This window comes from Rhinolophus sinicus, linkage group LG03 (genome assembly GCF_036562045.2).
Source record: "Rhinolophus sinicus isolate RSC01 linkage group LG03, ASM3656204v1, whole genome shotgun sequence".
Lineage (NCBI taxonomy): Eukaryota > Metazoa > Chordata > Mammalia > Chiroptera > Rhinolophidae > Rhinolophus > Rhinolophus sinicus.
Window position 1 is genome coordinate 31,686,394 of NC_133753.1, and position 11,409 is coordinate 31,697,802.

Sequence of the window (11,409 nt, forward strand, 5' to 3'; positions counted from 1 at the left end):
GTGTGAGGCTGAAGTATTTTTTTAAAGCACTCTAAGTGTATAAATTGATGAAAATTACTTTGGAAAACAGTTTGGCAGTGTATTAACATTAGCTTCCTGTTGCTTCTGTAACAAATTATCACAAACTTTGTGGCTGAAACAATACATTTTTGGAGGTCTCACCAGTTGTTGGCAGGTCTATATATTCCTTCTGGAGAGGGGAGAATCCATTTCCTTGACTTTTCCAACTTCTAGAAGATGCCTACATTCTTGACTCACTGTCTCTTTCAGCTTGAGGGAGTTGGGCTATGGGTAGAGGCTCTGGGTAGGGTGTCCCTACTTTTCCTCTGTTTTCTCCATTTTCAAAGCCTGGGACATCAGGCCTGCCCGGCTTTTCTCAGGCTACCATTTGTTTGGTTCTCTTCCTCCTGCTTCCCACTTCCCCTTTTAAGGTCAGATTAACGGAGCTGGTTGCCAACTGGAGTCAGCAGGCACAGCTATCTGACATTTTCTACCTGGGACCGGTTCCTTAGCTGCAAGGCGCCTGTCTTCAGGAGTGAAATGCTGACATCAACCTCCTCCCTCTCCAAACTATTCGACTTTGCCCTTCGCCTAGTAGTGACCCCTTCAGCAAGAAAGAGACCATTAAGAGATGATAAGTGCGGCTGTTTATACAGAGACAATCTTCCTACGCAGGATTCCCATTCAGTATTTCACTGTGGACGCAGCCAAACTGGAGATGCGACTCCTTTTAAAGGCGCGGGTACAGCCCGACCCACGTGCTTGAGTGTGAGGCCCGGAACCCGCTGAAAAGGGGGTCGGGCTTCGATTCCAGTCCATCCGGGGCGGGACCGGGGGGGCGGTCTCGCGGGAGAACAGTTGCGCGGGCGCGGGCGCGGGCGCGGGCGCGACGCGAGTTTCCGGGACCCTCCGGGGTTCTAGAAGTCAAATTGTTAGGGGCTGAGGGCGCAGGTTTTCCCCGGGAGAAATCTGAGCGGGCTCCCATGCGGGGAGCTTAGTGCGGCGCCGCGCTGGCCCGTAGAGGTTAAGCCTGTGGAGTGGGGTCGGCTTCCGGCGTTCTCACCCACCGGCGCCAGGAGGCTGACCCATCCCTGTGCTGAGTCCGAGGGTCAGAATGGCGCCCGTATCTGTTTCGAGAGTATCCCCAGGTGGCTGATGCTTGGCCGAGGTTGAAGCCCAGTCCTCTCTTCTACGCTCCGCGGAGCCCGAGCGCATCAGTGCCCGGGGTAACCCCGGGGTTGGCCAGTGCAGGAGGGTCGTCAGCTTTGCAAGACTAGATTTTGTCGGATCCCACGCAGATCTGGGATTGGAGAACTGATGCGGGCCTAACGTAAACTAGACGCCAAGTGACATACAAGGGCGGGCACTGCCTCTACGCAGGCGTCCACTCTGGACGTGAGATTGGCGTTTGCTTGGGGAGCAGGACGGGAGGCCGGACGCAGTTCGGATGTTTGTGAGGACTGGTCCCGCAGGATTCCGAGCGATGAGCTTGCTTTCTCTGTTGGAAAAGACGGACTGGATTCTTAACTGCGCCCAAAAAAGTCATCCCAATGTAGTTCTTAAGATATTCAGAACTCTGAACTTCACCAAATATCTGGGCTTCTTTTATAAAAAGTTTCTTAGGGGGACTAATTGATGGCAGATCATCTATTGAACTTTATTCATTAACAGTATTATTGACATGTAGTTTACATACTATAAAATTCTGTTTTAAGTGTACAGTTCATGAATTGAGCATATTTAATATGCAACAATCACCATATTGGAATTGGAAAAAATCTTGGAGATACGTGCTTTGCAAAGATTATGTCCCAATTTGTGGCTGTCTTTACATTTTATCTGTTTCTCACCGAGCAGTTTTTTAAAAAATGATACATCATTTTTAAAGAGCAGTTTAAGTTTCACGGCAAAATTAGTCCAGACGGGGAAGGTACAGATATTTCCCATATAGCCCCTGCCCCACACATGCACGGACTCTCCCATTATCAACATCCATCATCAGAGTGGCACATTTGTGACAACTGATGAATCTATATTGACACATCATAATCAACCAAAGTCCATAGTTTGTATTACAGTTAACCCTTGGCATTGTACATAGTGCATAAGTTTTTAATTTTAATGAAGTCCAATTTATCAATTTTTTCTTTGCTGAATTATGCTTTTGGTGTTGTATTTAGTCATCTCTAAACTTAAGGTCACCTAGATTTTCTCTTATGTTATCTTCTAGGAATTTTAGAATTTTGTGTTTTACGTTTAGGTCTGTGATCCATTTTGAGTTAATATTTATGAAAAGTCTAAGGTCTGTTTGTATAGTCTTTTTTTTTTTTTGCATGTGGATATCCAGTTGTTCCAGCACTATGTGTTGGAAAGACTATCCTTTTTCCATTGAGTTGCATTTGTGTTTTTTTGTACAAGATCAATTAATTGACTATATTTGCATTGATCTATTTCTGGGTTCTCTATTCTGTTCCTTTGATTTATGTGTTCATTCTTTCACCCCTACCATACTGTTTTGATTGCTGTAGCTTTATGGTAAATCTTGAAGTTGGTTAGTATCAGTCTTCCAACTTTCTTCTTCGATACTGTGTTGCCTATTCTAGGTCTTTTTCCTTTTCATGTAAGCTTCAGAATCAGTTTGCTGATATTCATAAAAATAACTTGCTGGGATTTTTGATTGGGATTGTGTTGAATCTATAGACCAAGATGGGAAGAACTGACATCTTAGCAGTAGTGAGTGAGTCTTCCTATCCATGAACATTGAATATCTCTCCATTTATTTAGATCTTTGATTTTTTTCATCCAAGATTTTTAGTTTTCCTCATATTTAGTTTTGTGCATATTTTGATAGATTTACACCTAAGTATTTCACGTTGGTGCTAATTTAAATGGCATTATATTTCTAATTTAAATTTCTGATTATTCATTACTGGTATATAGGAAACCAACTGATATTTGTATATTAACCTTGTATCCTACAATGTTGCTATAATTATTAATTTCAGTAGTTTTTGTTGATTCTTTGGGATTATATAGATAATTACATCAGATGTGAACAAAGAGTTTTATTCCTTCCTTTCCAATCTGTGTTCATTTTAGTTCCTTTTCTTGCTTTATTGCACTGGCTAGATTTTCTAGCATTGTGTTGCATAAGAATGATGAGCACAGACATCTTCACAATCTCAGAGGGGAAGAATTCAGTTTTTCACCATTAAATATAATGTTAGATGTAGGATTTTGTAGATACTTTTTATCAAGTTGAGAAAGTTTTCCTGGATTCTTATTTTTCTGAGTTTTTATCATGAGTAGGTGTTGAATTGCCAAATGTTTTTTTCTGTGTCTATTGATAGGATCATATATTTTTTATTTTCTAGCCTGTTGATATAATGGGTTACACTGATTTTTGAATGTTGAACTAGCCTTGCATCCCTGGAATTAAACCCACTTGGTCATGGTATATAATTCTTTTTATACGTTGCTGAATATGATTTTCTAATATTTTGAAGGATTTCTGTGTATATTTATAAGGTATGTTAGTCTGTAGTTTTCTTTTTTGTGTTATCTTTCTGGTTTTGGTATCACAGTAATACCAGCTTCATAAAATGAATTGGGTCAAATCATTGTGTTGTACATCTAAAATAATGGTATGTGCCAATTATATCTCAATTTTTAAAAATACATTGAAAAATAATTTAAAACATGAATTGGGAAGTGTTCTTTCCTTTTCTACTTTTGGAAGATATTGTGTGAAATTGGTGTTAACTCTTGTTTAAATATTTGGTAGAATTCTCCAGTGAAATCATGTGGATCTGGAGATTTTTGGGGGGGGAGGGAATTAAATTATAAATTCAATTTCCCTAATAGTTATAAGGCAATTAAGATTATTTAATATTGAATGAATTGTGGTAATTTCTGTTTTTCAATGAATTCATCCATTTCTTCTAAATTGCCAAGTTTATGTGTGTGAAGTTGTTTGTAATTGCTATAGTCTAAATGTTTATTTTCTCCCTCTCCAACCCCCCCAAAAATGCATAAGTTAAAATCCTAATGCCCAGTGGTATTGGGAGGTGGGGCCTTTGGGAGATGATTAGGTCGTAAGGGAAGAGTCCCTGCGAATGGGATTAGCACCTGTATGAAAGGCCGCAGAGATACCTTGCCTTCTTCCACCATGTGAGAACAAAGTCTGGACTTCCCAGTCTTCAGAACTGTGAAAAATCAATTTGTGTTGCCATCCAGACTGGTATGTTGTAATAGCAACCTGAACAGACTAAGACAGTTATATGCCCTTATTATGTTTGGACGTGGGCATTTCTGGGCAGCTGACTTCTGTTCTAAGTCTAGGGTACATGAGGCATAAAAGAAAACCTTTGTTTTTCTGCAGGTCTCAAAGTCCCTCGCTGGTCTGCTTTCTTTCCACTTTTCAGAGTCTTTTTATATTTGTTTTGTATACAGTATCCAGGGTTTTAGCAGTTGTACTTAGCAGGAGGAATAGGGAAAAGTATACCTACTCTGTTTTCCCAGAAGTGCACATTCCCATTTTCCGTTTTTGATATTATTGTGTGGCTTATGTCTTGTGGCCAAATCGTTTTTTGACGGGATAAAGTATCACTATTACTATGAGATCATTGTTGTCCATTTGGTAAATCTTTATCACATTCGGGGCTTGGTGAATACAACTTTTGAATATGTAGAAATGTTTTAAGTATTGACTTAGAGCAGACTACTTCTATAACAGCAAAAAATTTGCCCTAATTTCATTTATGAGTAGGTATTTGTACATAAAAGTTTATTTGACAAATAAAATATGGTAGTTTAATTCTTCAAAGGCAGTTTAAAGACAGACCTGCTTTTGGATGATTGCAGGTATTTCAACCTTGTGTTTGATTACACAGACAAATGAATAAGTAGAAAAACAATGCAAGCAAGGTGTATAAATGTGCATTCAAATAATGACTTTAGTAATTAAATTATGCCTTCAACTTTTTCTGACAAGAATGCCACATCAATTTCTCATAGATAAGTTGACTGGTCCAGTAATCTGAAATAAATGATCAGAGATTGTGAGTTTACATTTCAAAATCTTTTCAGTTTAGTCAGAGGGAGTGACCATATCACACAAACACTTCTATGGAATAAATATGGCTATTCTGACCAAGTAAAAGTCCATATGCTATTTTTTTCCTAATAATTTCCTCCTGTGTTTACATAGCTTTATAGCAGTGTTTTCACAATGTATTGTCCTACACCTAGAAGTGGCTCATGTTTCACAGCACAAGGGTGAGACTTCTTCATTCATGTTATCATCATGCAATAGCTGGTAGAGAATGTAGGAGCTGGGGGGAAAGTGTGGGCTCTTAACATGTGAAGCAAAATCATTCCACTAGCTGGGAATCAAGCAGGAGGTTTTGAAATGTCAAGAGGCCCAAATATGAATTTAAGTTAGAGTTTTATAAAGTAATATAAATTCTCCTCTTACTGCATTTTAATATAATTTTATTTAGTATCCCTTAACACATTCTAACCCAATAGTGCTGCTCCATAATTATTTTAAAATCAATCCCTAAGTCAATGTCCTTTCTTTGTAATTTTAGCATCCTCCAGTCTCCTAAGCACAGTTGCAAGTTGAAAAGGTTTTGGAGAACTGTGAGCAAAGATCTAATACAAAAAAAATTGCTTCATTTTACAGGGAAGTGCATACTAGGTAATTGACAGAGAATGACCAGGAACATGGACCTAGGAATAGGTAAGACGGATTGAATTGTTAAGTATTTTGAATGCACTGTAAATGAGACTTTGAAATCAATATGCAATTTTTGTTGCATCTAAGAAGGACTTTTAAGGATAGAGAAGACAGGACAATGTAATACTGCTTTGTTTAGCCCTAAAGCAAATGGAAATCTTGTATGTTAAAGTTCACCAGAATCTCTTGAAAAAGGCAAACTGCACTTTCATATAATTTTTCCTTTAGAATAGGATGTTTATAATTGTATATTAAATACTATTGCAATACACATGGTACTAATTTTCATCTTGGAACATCTTATTGTCTTTTTATTGTTGTTTTGAGATTTCAGTGGGTTTTCCATAACAGCTTTTGGCTGGAAGCAAATTTACTGAAGTTACTCCATCCTTTATTATACTGCATTCAAATGCAGGAATTCTAAAGCAGCCCTGACTAGATTTCAAGGAATTGGTATCCTAAATGTAGCAGATGCTTTTGGTTCCTTACCTGACAGCCATTTCCATTTTCTTTGATGCTAGAGTCGCAGATTGGTTAGTACTGTGCTCAGAGAGAGAAATCATGGACAAGCTAGTTGAGGTGGCCCTTTCCCTTAGGTAATGATTGCTTTAGAGGTGTGAGTATGAACCATTTGGGCCAAGCAGACATTAGACATATGCTGGAGGAACTTCTGGAAAAGCTTTCTTTGCTCTCAAAAAAAGACGCAGGGAGAAGATAATTCTCGTTTCTACTGAGTATCCTGCCTGAATGTGACCCTTGAACTGCTACAGCTGTCTAGAAGCATGGATGAGCTGACCTGAGGGTGAAATGGGTCACATCCAGGACGGCAGAGCAGCAGGAGGTGGAAAGAAAAGACCCAATGATGTTGCTGAGCTTCTGAATTTGAATGAAAGATGGAACTGCCCTACACCCAGACTTGTTAAGTGAGATGTTTCATTCCCCTCTGTTTAGGCCACTTGAGTTAAGATTCTCTATTACTTGCAACTGAAAAGGTCCTTTTAAAATAATAATATACCACAGCGTCCTTGTCTTATGTAAACACCTCCCACTTAGATACCATACTCTTTTAAACAGCAATGGATATCACTTATGGGTGCTCTCTTTGTGTTCCTTAGGGAGTCTAGAAACACCAGATAATTCCACATGCATGCTATTGTGGTGATAGAAAGAAGAATTTGGCAATAATGGCTACCATTTAGTGAACACCTACTGTATATCAAGCACTGTATGCTTTAGGTATACTATATCAGTTAATTCTCACAAAATGCCTAGGTATATTCCCCCTGCTTTTTTTTTTTTTTAAATAAGGGAACAGGCTCAAGAAGATAACCACTTCTCCAATGTGAAAAAGTAGGAAGAGGTTGACAAGGACTGAACTGAAGTCTCTTTATAATAAAACTTGTGCTCCTAATGTTGCTGATTTCCTTTTCTTGATCATGATGTACTAGTCATTAAGGATAAAAAGAGATAAAGTCAAAATTGCTTTGTAGTTTTAACAAGTCCTCAGGAGTTTCTAACAAGCAGAAAAAAAGTCCATGATAAAGGACAATAGAAAGTAGGCATCTAAGGATGTGATTGCTGTTGTTTCCAAATGATTGTGATGGTGAGGAGAGATGGTTGTGATGGGAAAAGTCACATGGAGTGATGCTTAAAGGGCCTGAGTCTGAGCCAGCCTGCCTGGGTTGTACCGCTGAGTGCTTGCACAGTGCACGTGCCATCAGGTTGGAGAACCAGGAGTCCATAGAATCACGGTGTTGCTGCAGGTTTTAAGGATACAAAGTAGGAGGGGAGAATCATGTGGAGGGAGACTTCTTAATTGACTTTTTTCCTTTAAATAGAGCAAAGGGAGTTATAGGGTGGTGGGGTAAGGGAGAGGTGCATAATTAATATAATATTCTAGATTCACATGAAACTGAACCCAGGTTTCATGACAGCATATGTTTAGGCCTTAGAGGATGATCTAGCCAAGACTTCCATTCAGGATGCTTTCTAAGAGATAAATAGACTCTCTCAGCCCACAAATTCCATGAAATAGATTAATTAATTCTCTCTTCAATGTCTTTCAGGATGACAATGTCAAGCACCCTCATTTCATTCAAATTTCTGTTCGAGGTTCTGAAACAAATATCTAACCGTGATACGCCAGGAATATCTGAATAGTGATATGTTTCCTAATGTTGCCCATTTCCACCTTTATTTCCAGAAAATACACTGAGAATGGAAGTAGACTTGCAGATTCTAGCAATAGTACCAAAAGACCAACAGGATCCGAAACAGATCAGAAAGGAGTTGGAAATGAAATGAACTGGTCAAGGACAGAAGTGGACCGCAGCCCCCACTATTTTCCTCAAGTAGAGGTCAGGTTTAACGTGTCACCTGAAAAAGATGAAATTCCGCCTGTGGACTGCAGCTTCAGCCTGTGCCTCAGAGTTCTAGAGCTCTGCCTAAATTCCTGCCCGATGGATTTCAGACTTGCCCGGCCAGCCCCCGCAATCCGTCAGCCAATTCCTTGCAATAAATCTCTTAACCCGTTCGATGTGATGGTAGAATATAGTCCAATGAATAGTTCCATCAGCATTCGAGTTTACCCTACAAGCTCAAAAAAACTTTTCCCTCTATTGCGGAGTTCAAGTATATTCTCAGGCACTGGAATCCAGCGCCAGAAGTCGGTGAGTGCTGGGGTCGGCAACGTGCGACAACAGGGAACACCGAGGTTTACGTTCCCACTGCACCTTTGTGCCCTGCCTTTCGGGCTCCGGAGCCCAGTGGCTGGTGTGGTTCTGCAGTTCTTACGAAAGATTGGAGTTTCTTCTTCATTAAATTAATTTTCTCTGCTGCTTATTAGGTAAGTTTTTATTTTATGTGTATTTCATAGCATGCTGAAGTAATAATACACCCCATTATCGAAAGATACACGCGTGTGTACAGTTCAATGGCAGTAGTAACAAAGTGTCTCATACACGAAATATTTTTTCCTCCAAGTTAAGAAATGAGTGGAGTAATGAGAAAAAGAAAAATTGATGATGAAGAAATAGAAAGGGCCTGGCAAGAAGAGCGAAATTGACTGAAGACGATGATAAGAAGGAGGAAGCAGAAGAGGACATTGACGATGTAATATCAGTTAAACCATCTCAGTCTACAAGCAGAGCGTCACATTCCTGGGCATCTTGGCGTAAGATTGGAAACGTGAAAGATACTTCTTTACCTGAATTAGACGCTATTCTAGACTTTACCGGAAAACACAGTGTTCTTGGTTTCCACAATTTAGAACCATATGGATGTTTTACCAAATTTTTTCCTTTGTCTATTTTTGAGTTTGTTGCCAATGAAACAAACAGATATGCTGAAAGCATGCTATCTCGGATTGAAAAACTCATCTAGGTCTGGGTTTGACAAGTGGCAAGGTGTTACTGACCAAATTATGAAGGCGTGTGTAACTGTTGAAATTGCAATGGTGTGGGTACTCAAGCCAACGTTAGAATCATACTTTCAGGATACCTGTTGGTTGACTCAAACTCCTGGTTTCAACACTGTTTTTACAAAGGATGAGTATCAACTAATTAGGTCCTTCCTTCATTTTTCCAAGAGTGATGATGAATCATCAAAGACTGATCGGCTTGCAAAAATCAGGCCCGTAATAGATTTTGTGAAGGATACATACATTTCCGCCTATAATAGCAATAAGGAATTGTGTGTGGGTGAGTCCATGTTGAAACTCAAGAGGTGTCTATTTTTCACAGTATCTTTCCAGTAAACCAAGTACAAAGTGGTGCATAAAGATTTGGTCACTCTGTGAGTCACCAACAGGATTTCTGTTGCAGTTTGATGTATATACAGGCAAAGATTCATCTCAAGATAGTAAAGCTGGGTTGGGAGCAAGGGTGATATGCAGCTTGATGATGATTTGAAGGCAAGGGACATGTAGTTTGTACAGACAATTTTTGTTCAAGTATAGAATTTTTGAGAGTCTAAGATTGAAAAAAATTGGAGCATCAGTGCATGCCAGTAGGAGAGAACTACCTGCAGATATGAGGATTTGCAAGCTGCAATGTGGTGACCTCCCGGTGATGTGGGAAAATCATGACCGAACAATGCTTGCTTGCACTTGCTAGGATACAGGGAGAGTTAACATGATCTCCACTGTTGGGAAAGGTGGTGTCAGTGAAGTGCATGTAAGATCAAAAAAGGGAATGAGAACTGTGTTGAAACCAAATATGCAAATTCTGTACAATGCATTTATGGGTGGAGTTGATTGTTTTGATCAACTCTGTGCCACGTGTCCTTTTGATAGGAAGTCTATGAGGTGGTATCAAACCATATGGCAATTTCTCATTGAAATGGCTCTAGTAAAAGGCTATATATGTTACAACATTCAAAACCCTATCAATAACTTGACCCAGTGGAAATTCAGGGAAAAAGATATAGAAGGCTTATAGGATGGATTTTCAAGGAAAGATGGAACTAAGAGGGGTTGCAGGATGTCTGCACCAAAAGAAATTAGGTTGACAGAGTGCCATTTTCCTAGGCAATTTGAGGACAAGAAAAAGAAGCCTAGTTGCTGCATGTGCAGCATTATGCCCTCACAATGTGCAAAAAAGGGGAACGGTGTTTGCAAATGAAAACAAACCACGTATTACTGTGCTATGTGTCCTGGAAATCTAGCAATGTGTGTTGTTCCTTGTTTTGAGAATTATCACTCAAAAATAAAACATAAAAAATCCTGTCAGTGTTCCAGAAAGGAAGTTTAGGAAAGCAGATGTACATTTTTCTATATTTATTTGTGTGTTTTTCATGACTGAATAACAATAGGAAAATTTTCTACATAAAAATGTCATTTATATACAAAGCAGCTCAAATTGTTATTAAATGCATAAAAGAGTCAAAATATCAACTTTTTGTTTTTTGTGGATTTCTGACACATTTTGAAAACAACACTTGAAATAAATTAACTGCAGTGAAAGAGTTTATATCTCCTGGTTCTGATTCTCTGCTTGAACCCTGACTGATACATAGTGAGGAAGAGAAACTCTTAAAAGCAGCCAGAGAAGAAACATGCACAGAGAATGAAAATCAGGATGATAGCAGATTTCTAAATAAAACATGTGAGAAGATAGTGGAACAAATCTTTAAAAAAAAGTCAACAGAAATTATATAACCAGTACAAATATCTTTCAAAAATGAAGGGGAAACAAATATTTCCAGACATACAAAAGCGGAAAGAATTAATCACCAGCAGATCTGCACTACAAGAAATATAAGTGGATTTATGTGGGGACAGAGCCCCCAAAGAGCAGTTTCCAGGCTCTCGGCCTCATACGGAGGGGTGCTGGCTCGGGTGGTAGATGGCTGTCAGCTGTGGCTGGTTGGCCGTCAGCTGTAACCATTGAGCCATTGGCCACTAATATAACTGCTGCAGCTACGGAGGAGAGTAGAGGAGCAGAGTCGAGGAGAGTGGAGGAGAGTCGTCAGTCGGTTGGCAGAAAAGCGGACAGCAGGGCGCACGTCCAGTGAACCCAGCCTCCAGTGAGACCATAGTGGTATGACTTCCCTTCCTATGGCTCCGTGGGTGTTCCTTTTGGGCCTGGCCACATCCTGCGTTCTTATGTGGGGAGCGGGAGCAGAGAACCCGCAGGCTGCCCTGCACGACACCTGTGTTCTTGTGCAGGGAG

At 39.7% G+C, this 11,409-nt stretch overlaps 1 non-coding gene across 14 annotated transcripts; it reads left to right on the forward strand.

Moving 5' to 3' along the window:
- Positions 1–766: 766 nt before the first annotated feature.
- Positions 767–10,707, forward strand: LOC109448396 (uncharacterized). Of its 14 annotated transcripts, none has more exons than XR_012494639.1 (4): positions 767–5,277; positions 5,687–5,743; positions 6,442–6,658; positions 7,807–10,707. It is a non-coding gene; the product is annotated as an uncharacterized LOC109448396 (transcript). The 14 variants fall into 14 exon arrangements; XR_012494642.1 differs by having other exon boundaries at positions 767–4,240; XR_012494643.1 differs by having other exon boundaries at positions 767–2,737.
- The last annotated feature ends 702 nt before the right edge of the window (positions 10,708–11,409 follow it).